The sequence below is a fragment of the Rhinoderma darwinii genome, chromosome 8 (genome assembly GCF_050947455.1).
Source record: "Rhinoderma darwinii isolate aRhiDar2 chromosome 8, aRhiDar2.hap1, whole genome shotgun sequence".
Classification (NCBI taxonomy): domain Eukaryota; kingdom Metazoa; phylum Chordata; class Amphibia; order Anura; family Rhinodermatidae; genus Rhinoderma; species Rhinoderma darwinii.
The window spans coordinates 98,366,073-98,378,158 of NC_134694.1; positions in this window are offsets into that span (position 1 = coordinate 98,366,073).

Below are 12,086 nucleotides of genomic sequence, written 5' to 3' on the forward strand. Positions count from 1 at the left end.
CACAAATTAGTTATCCATGATTGTATAACCTGTAACTGCCATGATATCAATTTACCAAGAAAAAGTTAAATTAGACAATTTTTTTTCCATAGCACTAAGGGTCCTATTACATGGCCTGATATGGGCCGTGAAAATTAGCTCCGATCAATGAGTCAGCTCATTGATCAGCACTTGCTTCTTTCACAAGGAGCTATGTATGGGGACGAAAGCTCATTACTCCGATCGCTCGACCCCATGCATTTCCATCATGTCAGCAGCACGTCAGGTAGATGTGCTACCAACAACGATAATATTTATTGATGAATAAACTATATGATCAGCCGATGAACAAGCATTTGCTCATTCATCTGCTGATCGCTGCCCTTTTTATACAGGGCAATTATCGGGAACGAGCGTTCATATGAACACTCGTTTGCCTGATAATTGGCCCGTGTAATAGCGCCTTTATTTTTATTTAGCAAAAGTACTAAAACATTAAAAAAACAATTACAATTTGGTATCGCTGTAATTTTTAAGAAAATACTTACACCACACAGCATAAGGCGTAAAAAAAAATAAAAAAGAAGAAAAAACAATGGCAAAATGACAGTTTTTTTCCATTCCCTGCCAAAAGAAATGAAGAAAAGTTACTTAATAAATTATATGTACCCTATGATAAAAAAAAAAAAACTCATCCTACATTAAAAAACATGATACAGCTTTGCCAACGGAAAAATAAAAAAGTTATGGCTCTTGGAATGTTTCTTGAAGACACAAAATAAGCCAAACCTTAAAGGGTTAATTTCAGACGCATTGAAAACATTAGTAATCAATTATAAGTAATGGCACATTACATGTTATTGTAATTGCATTACGCCTCTCAATTACTGAAAGAGTTCCTTCACCAGTCAAGTGATGTTATATGATTGAGCTTAAAGTTTTGGAATGACGACAATCAAAGATCCTTCACTATGTAAAACACCAATCAGATGTTTACAGTACAGTGTATGCTGCATATCAATGTGATCTATCTTAAATTTAAAAATCAGAACGAAACTAAAACCAAAATAAGTACTTTATAACTTTATGGGATGTTCTTTGAATACTTTGTAACATTATAGAATAGACTTCCTACCTTCCTGGGTTTGAATGCCACCAGGGCCACATCTACATGGATTTCGAATGTTCTTCCTGTCCTTGTGGGTTTCCTTCAGTTTCCTTCCACATACATACTAATTAGTGAAAAAGTTTCCTAAGAAATTGTATGTAGTCAGTGTGTGTGTGTGTGTGTGTGTGCGTGTGTGTGTGTGTACATCTGAAATAAGATTATGAGCTCCCCGGGGGAGAGGGGCTGGTATGAGTGAATATATTCCCTGTACAACACTTAGGAATATGTTGGCACCAGAAAAATAATCACCAATTACAATCATCTGATTCTGGCATGTAAGACAAAAACGCAACCACCAAACAACAAAAGTTTTTGGGCCATACTATACCTCAATATGCCTTTAATATCATACAGAGTTCTTTGTAGGTTTTTCCCTCATGGATTCATATGAAATTATACAGAAAATTAATAGAAGCGGAAGTGGCTAAAGAGCGCTGTCAGCCTACAGTTGTTGCACATGTAGAAAAGTTTAACTTGATTCTGATAACTTGTTGCAGCATGGTATCACATAACAAAAGACATTGAAAAAGCCAAGTTAAAGTTTCTTGCCACTGTGTATTTAATGCATTAAGATTCAAGTTAAAGATGGCTACATCTGTAGCTCTGGGGAGTCTGCTGGGGCTGTGGAAATATTCACTCCAGTTTGGGAACCAGTGGGCTGCTGGTACTGTGCTAAAACCCGGAAGAGTTTGTAGTCTGTTTTAGTGGGCCCCTTAGAGTACAGCAGCAAGGACTGGTTGCCCTGAAGGCCTGAGAGGTGGACTAGTAACACAGTTCTGAAATAGACTGGACTAGATGGAGTATTAAGTGGGAGGGTTGGCATAGTAGGAGCCCTTGGAAGTCAGGGTCCTAGAAAGAAGACTGCCTTGTTTCCGTGGTGACTGAGTATATAGGAGCAGACCAGAGGAGACCGCTGGTAGTCCCGTAGTGAATTTGCCTATGTGGACGTGGTGGATACAGAACCCTTTAGATGTAGGGAACTATGTCCGAGAGCCAGAGAACTCTTAAGGGCACGGCTATAGGAGGGGAAAAGGTTGATGCCAGTAATAGGGTGGAGGTTGGGAGACTGTGTGAAGCCACATAGTCTGAGTGTGGTCCCTGTGATCCCAACAGAGATCTGCAGAGGAAGGATTCCTTTTGGTTCATTGTTCCCCTTAGTTGGTTAGTCAGTAACGTTAAGATATTGTTCCACTTTGTGTGAGGTTAAACGAAAATTGTGAACCTTATGTAAGTATTGTAACCATTAAGGATATTGTGCCTTGAAGGGTTAGAACCATAACGCTTGTGTGCCACTGTTTTGCAGTTGTGTTCACTAAAATTATGCTGTTTAAAATAAATTTTGTCTGCGGCTGTCTTCTTTTTAAAGGAGAACCACTACAGTAACTCCACATTACAGGGTGAGGAGCTTATACATGGCAAGTCAGAGTGTGAAGAGGGACTCCAAGTGTTCAAGTGGGGCAGATGGCACAAGCTGTACTGAATCAGAGTGTAGATAGGGAAAAAGCACACAGGGGGGGGGGGTGGTGCATCACACAGGCTTTATATTTGTGTAAAGAAAGAGGAAAGCGCCCAGGAACACTGTGCATCGGAAGTGAGGGGGAAATCACAAACTCACTATTAATGTCTATCAACACAAGGGAGAAGAGATCCCTCATGGGCTGTAGAAGAAGAAAGCAGTACAGGAATGAAGCTGTGCTGATACATGTGATCTAGTGAAGGCTGCAGCATCCTGGATTCACAGACCTCACATCTAGCATGTATTACTACCAGGGACACATCCACTGGAGAAAAGTCTGAAACTAGCAGTAGGTTGCAAACTGCATATAGGGGTATGTCGATTGCAATCTGAAACTTGTTTTAACTCCACGTAACTACTAGCATATATATATATATATATATATATATATATATATATATATTTTTTTTTTTTTTTTTTATTTATTTATTTTATTTTTTTTTTTTTTTTTTTAAATCCAAGTTAAAGGTGTCCAATGCCTATCAATTTATGCAGGTCCAAGACTGCTCACATGCTGTTTGTGCAGAAACTTAGTTTTTTTTTATAATTTATGCTTTAATATAAAACAAAAGACTGTTCTGGCTATCATGCTGGAAATAGTGATGTCACCAGACCCTGTGAGATTATTTCACTTAATGTGAAATACTATAACTTTGGTTGGAAGTTTAGTGTTAACCCTTGGGTGAAAAGGTGTCCATAGGCCCTTTATCTTCTTATCCTTATTTTTTTTACTAATTAATTTATTCATTAATGCACGTATTTTGCTTACTTGCCTGTATTTACTCTGCACATTCTGCAATGTACTTCTAAGGATTTTTCATCTATCTTCGGGTAAGTGTATTTGTTTTTTTTCTATATATTTTCTTTTTTTGGTAGGAATACAAATAATCTTGGCACATCTTCAAAGCACCTGAAAAGCAGAAGAGTTTTCTGTTTACACATCCATGTATCTCACAGGTGCAGGGAAATGATGGATCAGTAATCACACATCACTAAGCAGAGAAGTTTAATGTTTAACAACAAGGAAGTAACATGTACTTAGTGTGAGGTGATAATTCCCATTCTTTCACCCATGAAAAAACTAGAGACAGTTGCCCTTCTGCAAACTAGTGTCAGGGTAGTCAACCATCTGTAAATTCCTGGACAGTCCAAAAAAATAGGGGACTTTTTTCTTAGTGTCCGTAAAAAATTTTTTATGAATCTGTGATTTTTGGGAAATTGTAGAGGCTACTACAGATTACTGGGATTATACTTATACATGCTGCTATGTTCATATTAGTATTCTAAGCTACGGACATATATTACTTATAATCTTTATGATTCATAATGGTTTTCCAATCCTGAAAAAATAAAAAATCAGGTTGGCTACCTCAACCAGTGTGACACCACTAATATTTAATCTATGTATACAAAGAGATTAATGTACAAAAGAGCACTTCAATTATTATTAGCATAGTAGTCACTAATGACATTCCAACTAATTCTCACCATGACGATAGTATTAGATCAAATTTAAAACTTCCTTTAAAACTTCCTTAGGTAGATTTACTATTCAAGATGTGTCATAATTCTGTCTCAAATGGAGACTGAATTCTGCGTACAATCTGTGTGCCACATTTATTAACTGTTTTAGACAGATTTTTCAACATGCTGGACAAATAGTGTGTGGCTTACCGAGAACGGGGCGTGATCTAGTGAAAGGGGTGTGGCTTAAAATACAACACGTGCGCCAAATATGACTTTGGCATTTTAAGGAAATCTGCATTTTCTTCTTACTGATGAAAAGCAAACATATCTAAGGCTCTATTCACATGACATTTGGCAATTACATTTAACATATATGTCAGGAAGGTGTCTACCTACATTCTTTAACGGCCTCACTGATTTCTTGATTATTTTATGCCTGGACACCTTTCTTTAACTGTAATGAAAAGCATAAATGACTATAGTACAACATGATGCCTAAAAAAAATCAAAATAACTTCACAATAGTATGTTAATTTGTTTCTTAATATATCATTATATCGGTCAGAGCTCTGCTTTTCGAATACAGAGCTCCAAGTCCCAGTGTGCACTAAGCTTCTAAACTCCAAAGAGGAATCTTAGGAGCTTACGGGATACTGTATATACATTGAACTCAATAATAACACAGTATACAGTTCGCTCCTAAGCTCCCTCTGCAGGTAGTGGGAATGTTTTCTTTTCAATCTATGTCTAAACAGAATGTCGTGTGCCACATTTATGAACTACTTTAGACACTTCTTGTGTCTCGCATTACAATGGGGTGTGGTTTAGATGTAAAGGCGCATGGTCTATTAAAATGATGCGAGGTGCAAATTTTGGCACTAAAAGTGACTAAACATGAGCAAAATTTATCAGACCACATGAGCCACTGTAATAAATTTGGTGCATCTACAGCAGTGGTCCCAAACCAGCCCTTCCGGAGTGGCTCGCCATAGGAACCCTTTGTTATAACCATATGCTCCTGCTGCAATATGATATCCACATTAACAATATTATACACATATCATATCCCCAGAAAAGTGTCGATTTGGGCAGTAAAATACCAGTGTGTAAAATTTCAAACTGAAATTGAAATTTTTACCTGTAAATAGAACTTTCATGATTTTGTGTTTCTCTAGGTTTCATATGTTAAAATGTTCTACTTATATGTGGCTCCCAGCTATCATTCACAATCAAATGTGGCTAGCTAGGTATAAAAGGTTGGGGACAGCAGATCTAAAGGCTCCATTTACATGACCCTTGTTGTGCGCTCACTCTGGATGGGATCGACAGGAATAGCCAAATGAGCGCGTTCAGCTGTTTCAGATCCCCCCATTTACCTCTTTAGAGATGGACAGTGCATGCTCATCATGCTCCCCAATTTGGGATCTCTCATTCTTGCCAACGGTAGTGGTTCTAGCTGTAGGTTATAAGAGTAAAGGTGATATAGTGGGACAATTCATTAAGGTCTACGATGTCATTGTCTACAATTCTGTTGTAACCTTTCAGGGGACCATCAAATACTTAGGGGTACATTGTTCTACAGTTACGACATATGAGTCACATATTTAAAGCATGTAACTTTACAGTGCACAAATCACACCACGTTTCATAACCTAAGTATAAAACATAGGCTTTAATATCTTCTTTTAACATTCTCTTTATACATATGAAACCTGAACACAAATTTTAGGGACTGATGACACCTGGGAATAGGTTTACTTTAAACTTGTGATATCTACTCAAGAGAGTTTCCAGAGCTAACTGGAAAGTTTGTCATCCTTTGGTGCAGATGTTCTTCTGTAAGGACGTAACTTCACAGCTTGGAATGATTAATATATTCTTTTCTTTGTATGAGAAATATTCCTTTTTTTTATGCATTTCTTGCAGGTGCATTAGATGTGTCACTGGGTGGAAAAGAATTGTAGAGGGACGTAGTCTCCATGCTTTTTGCCTGACAAGCGTGATTAAAGAGACTCGTAAACAACAGTTGCTGATGACTGTAGGAGCATCTGAATTTCCAAACACCTTTTATTACTTCTCTTGCTTTGTTCTCATGTTTTCAGACTGTTCACTGAGATCCGTGAATGTGATGATGAAGACACAGATTTAGTAGCTGGGGAAATAAGTCTCAAATTATTTTGTTGATCTCTAGAGCTTCGTTCTAACCTTAGCTAATCACAATGTGTGCCAATGGGGACCAGTCCAAGTTCAGATGGAGACAACGCAAAGTTTTGGAGTACTAGTTAAAATGACTTACTGTCATAAAAAAAAAAAAATAGTTTATAAATATAAGTAATTGGAGGGAATGTATTATTCTTTCTAAGCCAGTTTTCTGGTGTAGAAAAGTTTCAAATGCCTCAAGTCGCAATTAGCACAAAAATGTCTCATTATTTGGCATCCTCCCACTGGCATTTAACACCTGGGGCACATGCACTGCCAGCCCACTCCTAGCTACAACCCTGAAAATAGGTGAGTGATATCGGCCGCTATCTGTTGGATTAATGAAAATAAATAATTGCAGTGTAGTTTGGGGGGGGGGGGGTGATGCTGGCAAATTCAGTACTGTGATCAACTATGCAAAATCAACACCCCTTAAAGGCTGGAAGGAGATTTTTGTCTTTATTAAATATGGGTGAAATGTGTTTTAAAGCAACATTCAAGTTAACTTTTAAATTAAAATATGTTTTGCTTATATCGATGAAAGCTGGTCCTGCATATCAGGATGCAGCTGATATGAACACAGATGTAATCGATATTAGCTGGATCCTGTGTGTCAGAGACATGGAGGACCCGCTCTCAGCTGAGACGTCATTTTAGTTGAACTGGCGGATTCAGCTGAGAGAGAACAATAGAGCTTCTATGTATATCAGTTAAATTGATGGATTCAGCTGAGAGAGAACGATAGAGCTTCTATGTATATAAAAATAGAAGCTGTATCGTAAAAAGTAAAAAAAAAAAATGTAAACGAATAACACATTGATTTAAGAAAAAAAAAAAATCCTTCCAAAGGTGTACATAGCCTTTAAGAAAAAAACTGTCCCCTCTAAAAAAAAAACCTTAACTTCAATGATTGGTATATATCTTAAAAGATGCTGATTCTGAATCTGGAAGTTACATTTTTCTACTCACCTGCATTTCCTCGCTATAAGCCCGCGAACGGACCGTGTGCTGAATGCTGATGAATAGAAAGGACTACTAAACTCGGCGATGTAATGGAGAGAATTCCTGAGCTCAACGATATAATGGAGAGGACTCATAGGATTCATCATCAGCATGCAGCGCACGTCCCGCAGGCGGGCTCATAGCGAGGAAATGCAAGTAAATAGAATAGTAAAATTTACAGATTCGGAATCAGCCCTCACCCTGAGGAGCAGATGCCTTTTCCCTCAAGGCAACATCTGGGCACAGATCCCATACGCCTAATGAGAAATCTGAAATTGTGGATGCACAACCGATGCCATGTAGCCGGGGCCAAAAGAGATTAACAGGGTTGTCTCATCAGAAACAATTCTTTTTAGATTCGAGCTGTGGAATCAACTCCTGGCACCACAGGCAAACAACTGACTTTGCCAGAGAAAGCCGTGACCATGCAATACATGAACGACTGGAATCCACTAGGACGGAAGATGCTCTTACAGAGCAAAGCTCCAGGCTGGCTCATAAAATGGGGTCCATGCAGGGGAACCCTCTCTATGATGTAAATATGCCCTAATAAGGCATATGGACAGGGTCTTTATGAGGCATCCCCTTTAAGCTGGAGTTAATGTAAAATATCAATTGGATGTTCTAAGTCACTTCAATCCTTGGGGCACCAACCTGCTTTCTTTATATAGTAATGAATGTAATTATTAATATATGTACGTGGGCATAAGTTCTTTATAAAAACCTGGATACAATTTATTGGTTACACAGCACCGGTTTATTCTCTGTACAATTATACCATTGCCTCAGGCTTTGCCTTCATCATTGCAAATATCATTTTTGATATTTATAGCACCTTTTTTGCTAAAACAATCTATAGTTATTTATTGCGGAATTAGGAAAATATTCTGGTTGCCGCTTACAGAAAACTGGTTTATTAAACAGGAGTCTCTGTCTATTGCGCTATGACATAAAACAGGCAGCTTTTCCTTGAATTCACAATATTTTTAACAAATGCTTGAAAAAAGAGCTAGAGAAACCAATTTCAAATCCTCAATCTCTTGTGAAAATTTGTATGTAGATTACTTTGAAATCGGAGCAGTCTTTTCTTGCTCTGTCATCACTAATGGAAACTGTCTTATTACTGCAAAAATGAAGCACACCGATCAAAATTATATCCCGGCTTCAAATGATAATTACATGAGATTTTAAATACATTAATAAATATGTTCCATTTCCCAGTTGCAAATCTGTCCTTCATTTTCATAATCACTGCAAGTAATATGCTCAGAAAATCCAAATTTAGAATTTAATTCCGACCCAGAAAAGCTCAATAAATGAGCAGAAAAGGTAGAGATTTGACATTTTTGAGCAAATAAAATCATAGCATCTGTCAGCTGAAAACGAAGTACATTTTGTAGGAATCAAACTGAGTGCACAGTTGTGGATTTTAAAATAAAATGTTTTTCGGCAGTCAGGGGTTTACATAAATATTCTACCTTATGTGGTTGTATGGCTTTACTTTAGTTGGAAATCTTTGGGGGCTATTTACTCGGAAAACAGAATTATTTAAATCATACAGCTCTATGCAAGTCATAAAATATTGTGAAGTGAAAAGTACATTCAGCTATAAACACATTTTAATATGTGACAGAATGCCAAACACCGTATTGTTGCAAAGGTTTCTATAATAAATATTGCAATGGAAGAGGTTTTCCATCGAAATCCATTTTTTAGAAAATCCTGACTAATAACTGTAATAGGGGATGCCATGGACTGACTACAGCCACGCTGCTTTCTCCCTTATCTGCAGCCAGTTAAGTGCCATTCAACTTTGAGCTACATAGTCAAAGGAGTTGCTCTTGATTGAAAAAAATTTTTTTTATTTTTGCCACAAACAGCGCCACGTCTGTCCATAGGCTGTGTCTGGTATCTAAATTCAGACTCATTTACTTGAATGGGACTAAGCTAAACCTGAACCACCCTATTAAGCCATTCGAGACAGACTAGTTGCTATGGATATAGTGCCTACTGCCTTGTATTTGGGGATCCCTGGCAGTGTATCCCTAGTGACAGTCTCTCTAAATTATTTAGATCTTCAGCTCACGGCACTTCGCTGACAGCAAAGAAGGGGCAGGAAAGCGTGTACTACTCAAAGTCATGTTTCTCTTTTGCTCATCTCTCCTTGATCCAGCAGCAATTTCTTGCTGGTTGCTATGGCTTCCCTGCCTCCAGTCACAACAGGTTGCCATAGCAATCGGCACCCTCTGATGATGTCATTCTTGGTTAGCTATTTAAATTAGAATTCCGCCTAAGTCCATAGCCTGTGGATAAAGGTACATTTCATTAACGTCGTTTTGTATTTTTCTTGACCCTGACTTTGACCTTAGCTTTGCCCCTCGACTTTGGGTTTATCTGCTTCTTCAGATTTGTCACCTGGTACTTGTAGTGTAACCTCCTGGTTTTGCCCCCTTGACTTATCTTCTGTTCACGGCTTCATCTCATCCTCTGGTTTTTGCGTCCTGACCTCTCTCCTGGTCACGACTCCGGGTTCCTTTCCTGAATTTGCCTCTGATTTTTCTCCAAACGTTCCAAGCAACATATTCACTGCAAATTGGCTATTACTCTGGGTAACAGAACCTCGGAATCGGATTAGGAAATTCAGTACCTCCTTGAGCAAATTAAAGGTGTAGAACGGGGGATTCTGTAGACTCTGCAGCACAGTTTAGCCAGCAGCAACCACCTGCAGCTCAATGATCCATTACTCTGCTGACAATCCTAACACTATTCATTATTTCCCTCTATAGACATTTATAGTATATTCACAAAATATAACATTATTTTATAATAGTGGTGGTTCCACCCTTGAGAGTCCTACCTATCAGGAGAATGGAGTTTCCTCTGGCTGTTTTTATAACACGCGCAGTAACCTTCAATCTCTGCCAGGGTGCAAAGTCGAATGGCCACTTCACCTGGTGGAATGAAAGTCAGGGGACACCACGTTTCTCAATAGGTGGAAGTCCCAGAGGTCGGATCCCACATTTAAGATGTTTACTGTTTGCCATAAAGGTCTATGGTGGAAAAACTCCTTTAATCAAATCTGGGGCAACTTAATTTAGAAGGCAAGTAACAAAAAAATTGGTTGGTAAACATTGCATAATTTTTCTGGAAACAGATGCCCATGAGCGTCTGGCAGCTTCTCATATACATAAGAACATTAGTCCATAATAATAGGATCAGCAGAAAGACATTTAAAGAGGCTCTGTCACCAGATTTTGCAACCCCTATCTCCTATTGCAGCAGATCGGCGCTGCAATTGAGATAAGAGTAACGTTTTTTGTTTTTGTTTTTTTAAAAACGAGCATTTTTGGCCAAGTTATGACCGTTTTTATATTTATGTAAATGAGGCTTTCTAAAGTACAACTGGGCGTGTTTAAAGTAAAAGTCCAACTGGGCGTGTATTGTGTTCGTTACATCGGGGCGTTTTTACTTCTTTTACTAGCTGGGCGTTCTGACGAGAAGTATCATCCACTTCTCTTCACAACGCCCAGCTCCTGGCAGTGCAGACACAGCGTGTTCTCACTTCCTGCCCCAGGTCCTGCATCGTGTCGGACGAGCGAGGACACATCGGCACCAGAGGCTACAGTTGATTCTGCAGCAGCATCAGCGTTTGCAGGTAAGTAGCTACATCGACTTACTTGCAAACGCCGATGCTGCTGCAGAATCAACTGTAGCCTCTGGTGCCGATGTGTCCTCGCTGGTCCGACACGATGCAGGACCTGGGGCAGGAAGTGAGTGACGTCACAGCGTGATTTCTCGAGAAGCTGGGCGTTCTGAAGAGAAGTGGATGATACTTCTCAGCAGAACGCCCAGCTAGTAAAAGAAGTGAAAACGCCCAGATGTACATACACAATACACGCCCAGTTGGACTTTTACTTTAAACACGCCCAGTTGTACTTTAGAAAGCCTCATTTACATAAATATGAAAATGGTCATAACTTGGCCAAAAATGCTCGTTTAAAAAAAAACAAAACGCCACTCTTATCTCCATTGCAGCAATAGGAGATAGGGGTTGCAAAATCTGGTGACAGAGCCTCTTTAAGATGCATAGTGGGCTCAATTTCTTTCCTATGGGGAGTATACAACAATATGGATTTAGCACAAGTAGTGTGATCCTGAGTCTATTATAGACATTACTAGTTGGTTATGGTTCTTGGCTCTCCAATGCATTTCCAGAAGATATGTATAAATTTGTCAGCTTCCTTTAAAGAGTATATATAACTGAAAAGGTTTGTGAAATTTGGATAACCTGGGTTTTGCTGCTCAGCCACCTTTAATGCGTTGTTGCTGGGGAACCTGCGTTGAAATACATGGTTTCCCTGTAGAGTCTATTAGAAGAAGACTAAAATTCAAAAATAAATGTATTAAACAAATGCGGGTATACTGTTTTAAGGTCCACTAGAGCCAAGGGAAGCACTAATTGAACCTAATTTATTATTAAAGAGAACACGTATACGAAAAGTATACACTGCATTATGCTTAGTTCAGTGCTTGAGAGGGTGGTGCATACAAGGTTCATTGTACTGTAGCAACTGCAACCAAGCCCTGGTGCTTGAGTGGACCCAAGAGCCCCTCTGTGTCATAAGAAGACACTAGTATTATGGAATATGGTAAGTGGGACCCTGTTACAGATTCTGCATTCTGATTTAGGAGCCTCAAGTAACGTTTTTGCCTGGTTGGTCCCATCCCCCTTGAGTGGCAAGAACCTGTCAAGGA